We start from the raw sequence: 13,812 nt of genomic DNA on the forward strand, positions 1-13,812 counted from the left end.
TCTGGGATTCCTTCTGGACTTCCTTTAACCTGCCCTCTTGGTCACTTTTTCCCCTTCCCTGTCTAACGTTGTGCCGGCCTTGTGCCTGCCTGTCCCCTTTTGTTCTCAGCGGGGGTCCCTTACAGTTCACCAGCCCATTGCTGCAGGGTCCTCCTAACACAGGACTTAGGGGTGCAGGTTTCACTGCAGATTGGGCTTTCCGCTCAACCTGGCACATGTGGCAACTCCTGCAATACTCCACCACATTTTTGTGGAGTTTTGGCCAGTCAAGCTGCTGTCCTATGCAGGCTTTGGTCTTTCGTATACCGGCATGTACAACCACTGTAGTCTTGTGGGCCCTTCTTAATATTTCTTTCCAGTACCTTGTGGCACCACTAACTGGTAAACTACCGTCCACTCCTTGCTCTCAGGTCTGAGGAATACTCCATTTCCTCATCAGTACCTCATTCTTTAAATAGTAGTAATCAGGGACTCCCTCTGCTTCACTTTCAGACTGGGCAGTCTGTGCAAACTCTCGCAATACTGGGTCGGCTCGCTGAGCCTCACCTAGGGAAAACCCATTTAATTCATTCCCTGGGTCTCCTAATTTTCCAAAGAACGTCTTGGACAGGCAGACCTCATGGTCACCTGCCTCCAGTGCCAATGCAGTCTCCACTGGGGAAGCTGGTTTGATCATGGCCTGATCCACTACACATTCGGGGAAAATGCAGGCGTCCATTTCCCACCACTGCCCTGTCTCTCTGACCTCCTGTGGTCATTCTTGCACTACTGGGGGGAATGCCATCTTCACCATATCATTACCTAGGAGCAGGTCAACCCCATCCACAGGCAAACTAGGGACAATCCCTATGGGCACCAGTCCCGAAACTAGGTCGCACTCCAGGTGCACCCAGTGTACAGGTACAGGCATACACTGGCCTCCAATATCACTCACCACCATTCTGGTGTTCACTGCACTCCCTGGGGGAAAGGCCAGACCTTTTCCCAGTAAAAGATCTAGTGGCCCCTGTGTCCCTGAGAATCACTATGGGCTTGCATGGCCCACTCGAGGGGTATGGGGTTACTTTCCCTTCGGACACAAAACCCTGAAATCCCTCAGAAATCCTATTAAATATTCCTGCACTTGCAGCTGTAAGCTTCCTGGGTTTCACTCTTACTGCAGTTAAAGCCACAGCTTGCTCTGCTGTGCTTTCCATCAGGTTCTCTTCTTCACTGAGCGGGTGTGCCCTGATTAACCCTACAGGTTTGCTCTTTAGTTTCCAGTGGTCAGCTATTAAATTCCCTGCTTTATTATAATGGAAGCACACAGGACTTCAGGTCTCACTCTTACTGCTCACAGCACCTTCCTTTTTGGCTAGAGGAGGGCCCCTTGTGTCTCCTGCTTTCCTTTCTCTCCCAGGACTGCTTGGGTTCCTATTACCATACCATTCTTTGTCCTTTTCGGATTTGTGGGGGTAACTAGGAAAGATTCTCCCCTGGGAAACCGACTTATAAATTAAAACAAACTCATTGGTCAGAACGGCCGCTTGCCGGGCTCTCTGGACCCCCTGCTCCTCTACATGGGTCTTTATGGAGAGTGAGAAAGAGTGTTTAAATACCTCTAACAGAATTACTTCTCTGAGATTCTCATAGCTGAACTGTACTTTAAGAGACCTCAACCACTGGTCAAAAGCCAGCTGTTTACTTCTTTCAAACTCCAGATATGCTTGATTAGCTTGCTTCTAAACTTTTGGTAATAGGCTTCGGGTACTAATTCATATGCCCTGAGGATAGCATTTTTGGTCAGTTCATAATTTGATCAACTCTTAATCTGACAAAAGGGAATAAACCTCATGGGCTTTTCCAGTTAGCTTGCTTTGTAGTAAAAGAGGCCAGGACTCAGCTGGCCATTTTAGCTGCCTTGCCAATTTCTCAAAGGACACAAAATATGCTCCGACAACTTCCTTATTGAATTTTGGGATGAGTTGAGTTAGTTTTAACAATTTTGTACTCAACCCTGAATTATGCTCCTCCATATTGGCCATGCTTTAGCTGGGGTTACTCTGCCGCCCCCTAGTTAACTCAAGGCGCTTCAGCTTTATTTCATTGCATTCTTTCTGGAATATTCTTTCTCTCTCTCTCTTCTCTCTCTCTTTTGTTCCTTCTCCTGTCTTTCTCTCTCTCTCTCTCCTGCCTTTCATTTTTGTCACATTCCTTCTGGAAGGCTCTCAGTTTCTCCCTCTCTCTTTCCTCAAATTCAAATTTCCGCTGTTTCAATTGTATCTTTGCTGTCAGAATCTACTTCTAACCCTGTTTCTGCTTCTTCAGATTCAAGGGAAAAATGGTTGGCCACTAGTCTTAGGAGTTCATACTTCCTAGCCTTGCCACGTACAGTGATCCCACACTGCTCAGCCATTTTTCTCAGCTCCTCCACAGACAGTGCTTTTATCTTATCCCAAGTTACTTCACCCTGGCTTGGGAAGTGTCTAGCATAAGTTGCAGACATGTTAGTATCCAAGCACACACAACCACAAGAAAACCTGTATTGAAAACTTGCCCTTTTTTATTTGGAAACAATTTGGCTTCACACTTCCAATTTCTCTCATTTGCCTGTGGATGCTAGCACCCAAATTTCTGTTACGACCAGGTGAGAAAGAGGTCTAGGGTTCCCTTTCAACCTTTACCTGGTCTTACTGTAACAGGGTTTTATTTTTAAACACACCGTGTTTTTAGCTCTCTCTTGGTGAATCCCTGTTCACCACTTTCCAATTATAAGGCAAAGAAACCAGCACAGAAAATGAAAGGCAGGAGGGAGAGAAAGGCTTTCTTAGGTTTAAAGAAGAAAGATTGAAATTTATTAAACTTAAACTCTAATTCGGTTCACATCTATAGATACATGAACGTGCCCACGCTAGCTTGCATACGCAATACACACATGCCCATATGGACAGAAAAGAGCAGAAGAAAAATAAAGTGGAAAAGTTTGAGGCAATCTGAGGAGGGTTTTTGTAACTGTGCTTCAAGCTCGCTGTAAAATCCTTGATTGTAGGTAGATCTTGCTTTTCGTTGGGGCCCAGTATTCTTCTTAAACCTTGTTTGCTGTAGGAGACTTTTCTACCTTGGGGTTCATGTACCTTCACAGGATTTTGGATTTGCGTGAGAAAGAGATGGGAGCAGAAAGACAGGCAGGAGGTCTTCTTCAGTCGAGGAGCAAACTGCTTTCTGCAGGCTCTCAGTTCAAACTGTGTACTTCTGGTTTTGTGGATTATCTTGTCCTAGCAGACCCTGGAATGTCTCCTCTACACACAAGCTGGTGATCTAAGGTGCATTGTGGGTTAAATTGGAGCAGGGGAATAGCCCCTTTGTCCTTTCAAGCACTGTCTGCTAATATGCAAATATCTTTTTTCCAGCCAAGGTCTGACAGTCCTTGTAACAGGCCTTCCCTTCTTCCCAGCAACAATTTGAAATTTAATGTCCATGTGGCAAAATTAATGTGCCTCATTCTTGGCAGGTGGGGGCCTGCATGATACCATTTTGAAGGGCTGTCTGTCCTACCGCAAAATTTAAATATTTGAAGTTAAATGTAATTTTAAAAAATACATCTCTTTTACCCCTCTCCCAACAACAATTAAAATAATTATTTGCCCATCCCCCCATAACACTTCCCTTTACCATCTGACTTTACCCCACCAAACTGCACAAACCTTCACCTACAACCCTTCCCACCATCCCTTACACCCTTGGCACTAATTTGACACCATTCCCCCCACTTGCGCACTGATAACTTACCTCCCCCCCTCCCCACAAGTGTTCCGCCTCATTTCCTCAGACAGGGATCCAAAGGTGCTGCAGTACCAACTGCTGGGGAGAAGATCGCAACAGGACATCATGTGAAATTAATTAATTCAGGTAATGTAATTTATTTAAATATTTAAATTGTCATCCCGTCGCCATGCAATGGGTGGGGGTGGGGGGGGGGGGGGGGGTGGCGCGCAATGTTTCCTCGCCGGCGCTGGTAATATGTGGCCGGGCCCTGCCAACGTTGAAGTCTGTGGCGGGCCTCATTGAAGCCATCTTCAGGCCCACCCCCCATCACAGATCCTCAAGTTGAAAGCTCCTTAAAATCCAGCCCAGTGAGTGGACAAGAAAATGGCAGATGGAATCTAATGTGGAAAAATAAGAGGTTATCCACTTTGGTAGGAGGAATAGATGTGCAGAGTATTTCTTAAATGGTAAGAGATTAGAAAGTGTAGATGTACAAAGGGACCTGGGTGTCCTCATCAATAAGTCACTGAAATCTAATATGCAGGTGCAGCAAGCAATTAGGAAGGCTAATGGTTTATTAGCCTTTATCGCAACAGGATTTGAGTACAGGAGTAGCATGTGTTACAACCTGCTGAGAAAGATGTCTAGGGATCTCTCTCAGATAATGTGTGTTAGGTCTGATGATTTTGAACAGTTCTCTCTTAAACTTGCTTTTCCCTGGGGTGAAAACTTGAAATGGTGCAGGCCTGTAATCTTTTCCCTTGTTCACTGAAGAAAGACTTGGGAGATTCAGGAAGACAGATGCGCTGTTGCAGACTGCTTTATTCTGGCCAAAGCTCAATGGCAAACGTCTGGTACAATTTCTCAGCTAGGGTGTTCAAGGCCAAACTCCAGTCTCTACCTACCTGTAGTTCAAAGCTGGTAATCTTAGACAGGATCCTTCCTCTTCGATGGCATAGATGGATCTCTTTTGTCTGCCCAGAATATACCTTTATTAAAGCTCCTTATCAGATACCTAGTTTCTGTCATGTGACCATAGTTTCTCTTTCCATTGTCCTCATAAATGATTTCTGATGGTGAGGCCATTGTTAGACAATGAAGTCTGGGTGTCATTCATCCTCATCTCACGTTGATAAAGTAGGACTTTTCATACCCATTCTTTGTAATTTGAGTTTGGAGTCCAAAAGTCTGCAACAGTATTGTCAACCCAATCAGTTGGAAAGAAGCAGTCATTACCACAGAAAGATCATTTGTATTTAATGACTTCTCCTAGACTTGTCCAGACATGAAAATTAGATCAAGGTTCTTGAAGTTCTTTGTGTATTGGCAGGAAAGGAAAGGTCACCTGACCTCTTACTCCATTTTGTTTTCAAGAAAAGTGTCTGTTTCTGGTTTACTTCGTATGTTCATTTTCTAGTTCATAAGTTCGGATTGTGTGGGTGCCACACCTTTCAGAATCTTGTATGTTTCAATGCGATCACCTCACATTCTTCTAAACCCCAGAGAATATAGATCCAATTTACTCAGCCTCTCATCATAGGACAACAATATCATCCCAGAGACCAGTCTAGTGAACATTCACTCTACTGCCTCCAAGGCACGTATATCGTCCCTTAAATATGGAGACCAAAACTGCATAGGTGCGGTCCCAACAAAACCGTCTACAATTGTAGCAAGACTTCTTTATTCTTGTACTCCAATCCCCTTACAATAAAGACCAACATACCACTTGCCTTACTAATTGCTTCCTGTACCAGCATGCTAATTTTCTGTGTTCATTGTATGAGTACACACAAATCCCTCTGAGCATCAACATTTACAGGTTTCACACCTTTTAAAAAATATTCTGCTTTTCTATTCTTACTACCACAGTGAATAACATCACACTTCCCCACATTATACTTCATCTGCCAGCTTGTTGCCCACTCACTTAATCTGACTATATCACTTTGCAGCCTCTTTGTGCCCTCTTCACAGCTTACATTCCCATCTAGCTTTGTATCATCAGCAAACCTAGCTACATTACTCTGTCTCTTCCTCTAAGTCAATAATATAGATTGTAACTAGCTGAGTTAAACACATAATTATAAATATGACTTTCTTGCATCATCCCAACTCACCAGAGACATTTGATTGTGACATTGGCAGTGAACAAAGGGCTATACAAAGCACTGACCTAAATTAATTTTTCAAATGCCAAAAACTATAACCTGGATCAATGAGTCATGAAGGGGGCTGGATACACTCTTATGATTACTGGGGACTGGAAGTGGAGAAAGAGACAAATACCAGAAGGGAATAAAGTTTCTACTCTTACTTGTTTAAAGCAAAAAAGTTGCTTTTGTTTTTCAGCTTGTGAATGCTAGAATTTAACTCCTTATTGACAAATTTGCAAATTGCACTTTTCCAGCATTGTTTGTGATCATTGGCTATGAATATCACAGATACATGCCAACAATAAATGTTGCAATGTTTTTTTTTATTCTTGGGCAAAATTATGCAAACAGCAATCATTGGAGGTAATTTTAAAATATCACCTGTGTCATGGAAGTTTTTTTTTCTCTGTTTAAAAACTAAAGGGGGTCTGTATGCCTTTAAGACTGAGTTATTTGTCTCTCTGAAGACAGTGTATGTGAGCTACAAGCCTGTTTCCTAAGCAACAGCAAAAAAGAGAGAGGTCACATGCCATATTGGATCAGTTTGACTGTGTGTAAAGACTGGCGAGAACTGGTTTGAACTGGCAGACCAGCAAAGCATGCTTCTTGAAGGAAGGAAGAATTTGTCTCTCTCAGCAGAAAATCTACATTGGCTTACAGGCTGTATCTCACCGAAAGAGGAAAAGACCCCTGGAAAGGAATACTTGCATTATTGGAGATAGCAAATTCTTTTTTTACTTCCAGTCTCTAAGAAATATCTACCTCAGGAGTGACTTTCTGTTGCCTTTCATGTTTCTGGGAGTTCTGGAATTCTCAGTAAAGTTTCTTTTGATAAACTGCTAATTCAAAAATCCAAATAGGCCTGTTGTTATACTCCTTGTTGAAAGATCTGTGTGATGCCTGTTGCAGCTGAAGTACCGTGAACAACTATCCATTACAGACTGTTCATCAAACTCGCCTGGAGACTTTGAGTGGCACCTGACTATTTGACGCTGGGACACCTCACTGACCTGGGAACATAACCCGCCAAGACTTACAACCCAGTTGTTTTATTATTCCTAAAAAAAAGCTCTAATTTAAAACATCATTTTTAGAACTGGTTAACTGTTGGTTTTTGAATGTACATGTGTGTGCATGAGGGTTAGGAGGAATAAGAAGTTACAAAGTCTTTTCAGATATAGATTTATCTCAGTATTGTTTGAGATTTAGTTTATTAATAAATAGTTAATGTGTTATTGTTTAAAGATACCTGGTTTGGTGTTTTTATTCTGGCGGTTAGTAAGGTGTTTAATATGGGTTAATTTCCAGTAGGTGGGAAACTTTAATAATATGCTGTGACCTGTGGAGTAATGGGACTGACTTGACAGTGCAATATGCTTGCCTCAGTCATAACACCTGACAAAAAACAGTTTACATCCTGTATGATTTTCTGTTCCATTGACTTCTATAGCCTGTTTTTATGATTGGCAATGAAAGTTAAAATGACCCCTTCACCTGCAGTCGCACAATATTAGATTTCTAAGTTCCTTAGTGAGTACAGTTTTATAATGTTAAACCTTTGAGTGCTACCAGTAGGGTCCAGGTTGTGCCTGCAGTAACCGCACCCCGCCCCCCACCCCAGTACTCCTTCTGGCAACTTCACAGTCACACTGTTTCCCTTCTTGGCAATAACTGTGTATGGCTTGGGATAATATGGTGTATCCATCTTACTCGGACTCTCCCGTCTCAGCAATGCTTCATCACCTGGCATCACATCAGATTGTCCAGATCTCTTCTGTGGTCTGCATAAACTTTTCAGCACCCTTTTTCTCAGCATCATGATCTCGAAACTCCTGATGAACTTTAGGTCCCTCAGCTCTGGTATCTTGGTGCGTATTTTGCGTCCAAATAACAACTCAGCTGGGCTCTTTCCTGTCATTGTGTGTGTAGTTGCTCTATATGGTATGACAACAATATCTCCTTTCAGTCTTTACCCTCAGCCTGAGCAATCCTCATCCATTTCTAAAGGATTGGTTTTGTCTTTCCACTTCCCCATTTGCCTGTGTCCCTTTAGGAGTTATTCTGTGATGGTGAATAGCTGTGACTTGCATGTAATCTGCAAAGATCTGTGAAATGAATTGTGGCCCATTGTCTGAATACAAAGTGACTAGTAGACTATGCCTTGCAAATATTTCAGTCATTGCAAATACCATTTCCCTGCCTTTGTAGACTTCATTACAATATACTCATAATAATGGTTGTAATAGTCAATCACCACTAGCATGGACTCTTCTGATGGAAATAGGCCTAAGAAGTCACTGCTACATCCTCCCATGATCCAGCTGGTAACAATGTGCTGTGTACTGGTTCTGGTGGATTGGGTCTACTGACGAGTTGACATCCATGACATGTTTTGACAAACTGCTCCACATCTTTCTCCATCCCTGGCCTTCATACTTTGGTTCGTAGGTTTTGCTTAGTACCAACCACTCCCAAGTGACCATCATGAGTTAGCATAACCAGTCTAGGCCTAAGCTTTTGTGGCACTCCAAGCCTGTTACCTCTAAGAACACACTTCCCAATTGTGCACAGTTCATCTCGAATAACAATGTATGCTCTGAATGGGCAATTCTCCCAATTTCCTGCTTGGATTCTCTATCTGATAGGAACATAGGAGCAGGAGTAGACCATTCAGCCTTCTCCGCCATTCAATACGGATTATGGCTGATCATCTACTTTTCCCCCACACTGAACCCATATCCCTTTATGTCATTGGTATTTAGAAATCTGTCAATCTCTACTTTAAAAATACTCCATGACTCAGCTTCCACAAACCTCTGGGGTAGAGAATTCCAAAGATTCACAACTGGCTGAGTAAAGAAATTTCTCCTCATCTCTGTCCTAAGTGGCTTCCCCCTTATTTTGAAATAGTGTCCCCTGGTCCTAGACTCTCCAACCAGGGGAAACATCTTACCTGTCATTCAATTCTAGATCTTTGTCTGAATCTCTTTCAGTCTCTCTAGTTGTCATTGCTTTGGGTGTAGTCTGAACTGCCACAAACCACATGAATGATTCAGCTTCCTTCTCTAGTGAAGATCTGTGTGTTTGTCCACCAACTGGTTCTATGATGTCTTGATCAACCAGTTCCTTGATCTTTGCCTCAACTTTCCCTCTCAGACCAAGAGGTGTTCTACCTACAGGCTGAGCTACAGGCTTCAAATTCTCATCAATTGTTAATCTCATTTGGCGGTGCAACTTCTCGATTCCTTGAAACATTGGTCTGAACTCCTCTTGAAGCTCCACATAGGAATTCACAGAATTCACTTTCAATCCAATGTGTAGCACCCCCAAGGCTTGGCCAGTTTCTCTACTCAGAATCCTCAATCACTACAAATTCTGCCTCCACACTCTGATTTCCAGCTCTCATACTCACGGTGAAACATCCAACAGTTTGAAAGGGGTTTTAGATGTGTAACGCTAATGCTTTTTGACACATTTTCGAGGTGTGCACTGATTCTCTGTCTTCAGTTCCTCCCACAGTGCTCTGCTGATGACATTACTGTCTACAATATTGCCCACTTCAACACCCCCAACAGTCACTGGAACTTTCTCATGGTTGCTTCCATTGACAGAAAAGATGTACCCATGATTGCTATTTGTGTCCTCACTCACTGCATCATCTTCAACTCATCTCACAGTGTACTACTTTCATCTCTCTTTCCTTTGTATGGTTTGCCAGGCTTCCCACTCTGTTCAGCTTTGCTTCTGCATTTCTTGGCAAAATGGTCTCTGCCCCCACATTTTCTGTATATCTTTCCATTGGCAGGGCAGCAATCATCTCTTTCATAGTGCCTCAAGTTGCCACATCTGAAACACTCTCTCTTAGACCTTTGTTGTTTACATGTATGCGTACCTAGATTCCATTGTGTCACTCGATCAACCTCAGCTTTTGTCATGCTGATAGCAGAAGTGGGACCAAATTTCTTGCTGTGAACTTGTCCATCCACTGCTTCCAATGCAGCCACTATTTTCAAAGTGTCATCCAACATTAAGTTAGCTCCTCTTTCCAGCAGCCTACGCCTCAACTTATCCCACTTGCAATGTTGGACCACCTGATCCATTATCTGGTTATTCAGATTCGTTGCAACATAATTGCATCCATCTGACACCTGCCTCAAATGAGACACAAATTGGGCAACTGTTTCCCTCTCTTTCTATCTCATTTGACAGAAAACATGCCTTTGGAATGTGGCAGTTGGAATCACCACATAATGGTCCTTCAAAGACTTCACTGCATGTTCATTATCTGCCTTTTCTTCCATGTCAGACAACATCTTGAAAGCCTCCCTCACTGACTGACACACCCGCATTAAACAACAAGGCCCATTGCTGTGCTTTCTGCACCTCCGTCGCCCCATCCAAAAACAGTGACTGTCAGCATATGCTTCAAACTCCCCAAGCTATGCTATCCATTTCACACTGATGGAACTGGCATCTCCCGTCAGATCAAATGGCTCGATGACATGACACGATCCTAAATATTTCCGAATTTACCTCGTCATCAATGTCACATCACAGGCTCAAAGAATCACACTTGAAGTCACAGATTTAACTTTAACAAAGATTTAACAAGTGTTTAATAAAGACTTCAGTTCACTGCTGCACATGTACCATCTGACCTTACAGCAACCCCTAGGCCAGATGTTTTCCCCAAAGCACAAAGTTACTTTCAGTTTCTCTTTCAAGCAGCATAAAGTCTCTAGTACTCATGCCTACACATACAATCATGACAGAGGTGATTTTCAGAGTCACTAGTAGTGCCATACGCATTGTATGCGTAGTACAGGTAGTCAGATTAGCAGGTCTTCAATGAGCATATAGTACAATTCTGTCAAACCCTATTGGCTAATCTCATTCTCCTTAGACACTCCTCCCCAATCATTCCTATAAAGTTCTGCCAAGGGCCTTGGGTAATGGTGGGATTTTATCTTTATGCCACCATTCAGCATTGGTTACCCTTTCCTGCTATTATCAGTCCTGCTTAGCCGATTGCAGCACAAGTGACCCACAGAGTCCAATCAGCAGGTTGCAGCTGTGCTTGGTAGCAGATCAGCTGTAACCAAGTGGAGCAGTTTGCAGTTACTGCTGCAGAAGGCATTATAATGTTGGGAATGCACTGCATGCACTAATGGGGAGCATGATAAGTTGTTGCAAGTTGAATTTAAATACCAAATAAGCTCAATACAGTTATCATATGGATTCAACTCTGTAATGTCTACAAGGTGCTTGATCCTTGTGAAAATGCTGGGTAATATGTGTGCTGTACCCCACTCCTGAAATTACAGGCGCTTCACATATAAGAAGCCTACGCAATCAAAGTCACATCAACATTAATTTCCAGGCTATTGTTTATTTCTGTCTTTTTGGTGTTGATGGTTTTGGTAACATTCATCCACTTGCTCTAGTTTGAACAGCATCCTATTTCAGTATTCTGTATTGTGTTTCCTGCATTCTCTTTTCTGTTTTCTTTAGATAAGTACATGAAGGAGAAAGGAATGTGTTGATACAATTTGATGAAGTATAGTACGAGGAGATATGGCGTGGAACATAAACACTGGCTCTAATCAGTTGGGTTGAATGGTCTATTTTTGTGTTGTAAATTCTATGTAATTCTGTGCATTCTGTTTCCTCTATGCTATATTTTGCTTGATCTATTCTTTTCCTTCAAATTCTGTGTTCTATTTTCTGTATTCTAGCTTATGTTTTCTGTGTTCTGTAAACTGCTTCTAGTGTCCTGTGGACTTTATTTTGTATTGTGCAGTCTGTGTTTGTGCTTTGTGCTTAATATTCTGTTTCCTGTATTCTGTTTTCTGAGTCCAAGTTGGCCAAATGTGTAGCACCAGTATTTAATAGCTATGGATAAGTAAACATCAATTGGCTTGCTTTGAACATCCAAGACAGCAAAAGTTAGAAAAGATTTCAGACTCTCAAAAATAGATTAAATTGTACATGTAAATGCACAAATTGTACATGAGGTTTACAAGAATGGATGAGGGACTTCCATTATGAGGAGAGACTAGAGAAATTGGGATTGATCTGCTTGGAGCAAAAAAGGTGAAGGGGAGATTTAGTAGAAGTGTTCAAAATTTTGAAGGGTTTTGTGAGAGTGTCAGTAAGTGGAGGATGCAGATTTAAGATAATTGGCAAAAGAACCAAAGGTGAGATGAGGAAATTCTTTTTGAAATAGCGAGTTGTTATGATACAGAATGCACTGCCTGAAAGATTGGTGGAAGCAGATTCAATGGTAACTTTCAAAAGAGAATTGGATATATACTTGAAAAGGAAAAATATTGCAGCCATATGGGGAAAGAACAGGAGTGAGACAAATTGGATAGCTTTTTCAAAGAGCCAGCATAGGCACAATGGGCTGAATAGCCTCCTTCTGTGCTGTAAAACTCTGATTCCACTGGAACAACCTGCACAAGCATAAGAATTGGTTCATGGATGTCTTAGCTTTTGGCTTTGAATAAATTTATGGTTTTGCTACACCTAATCACTTGGAAAACTCTTCTCTCATATGGTGGCCAGTGGATAGCATTTGAGCCATGGTACTCTCATTTACCTCGTTTAGCTCAAGGCAGTTACAAATCCAGGCCACGACCATCTTTAGCAGATGGGGTTATTGAGTATGCCTGGACCAGGGTAAGGGACTGTTAAAAGTCCTATTATGGAGATAAATTAATGCCTCTGAAACTGTGACAAGTTATGTGTTCAAAATTAATTAAATAACAGAAGGATGAATGAACTTTCAATCAAATGTTCCTGAAGTTGGAAGTAGACCACTTTCAGATTCCTGTTTGTTGACCAAACAGAAAAGATACCTTCTATCTTTCAAAGGTGGGACTAAAGCCTACAGATATACAACTTTGAGATGGTTCATTTTTGCATGTTCAGCAGAATCTATCATAGAACCATAGAGGTTTAGAGTACAGAGGAAGAATATTCAGCCCATCAGTTTGTGTCTACACTTTGATAGAACAAATAAAGACTAATCCTACTGTCTTTCACTCTACCTGTTGCCCTGTATCGTCCAGTGCCTCAAATGTTTATCTTCTCTTCCCTTAAAAGATACAATGATCTCAACTTCAATTTCTCCCCATGATAAAACATTCCATGTAGACAAATCTGTGTTAAGAAATTTCTGTAACTTTCTCATCACCCTCTTGATTGGAATTTTAAATTGATAACACCCTTTCATTGACTCCCCAACTAGTGGCAAAGGGCAAATAGTCCCATTAACTCAAGTATCTCCCCATAACTGTATCCTGTCATCCTGTCATCATCCTGGTAACTCTACCCTATATGTTCTCTATGACTTTAATGTCCTTTCTATAAAGAATTAGCAAAGGTATTTGCATAGTATTCTAGCTGTTGACTACTCATTACTTTTATAAATTCATCATAACCTCTTTGTTCTTAGAATCTATGCTCCTATTTCTCATACCAAAATGTTATTAGCCTTTTTGTTGCTTTATTTACCTGTATTCACATTTTCAAAGAGCTGGGTATTTGCACTCCTATGTTTTGCAGTTCATCCACATCTTTCAACATTTTTCATTGTTTTTCCCCTCAAAATGCCCCATCTCACACTTTGCTGCATTAAACTGCATCTGCCACCTGCCTGTCCATTCCATCAATTGGAAGATAGTTACCATTCAAGCTCCTGTCTAATGTGCTTCATCAGAACTGGCAAAGGTTAGAAAAGAATTAGGTTTTGAGCAAGTTCTCTTCTTCACCAAACACCATCCCCCGCCCCTCCTTTCACTTGTTTAAAACCTAATTCTTTTCTCACCTTTGCCAATTCTGATGAAAGGTCACAGACTTGAAATGTTAACTCTGCTTCTCTCTCCACAGATGCTGCCTGACCTGTTGA

This window comes from Heterodontus francisci, chromosome 2, assembly GCF_036365525.1.
Source record: "Heterodontus francisci isolate sHetFra1 chromosome 2, sHetFra1.hap1, whole genome shotgun sequence".
NCBI lineage: Eukaryota > Metazoa > Chordata > Chondrichthyes > Heterodontiformes > Heterodontidae > Heterodontus > Heterodontus francisci.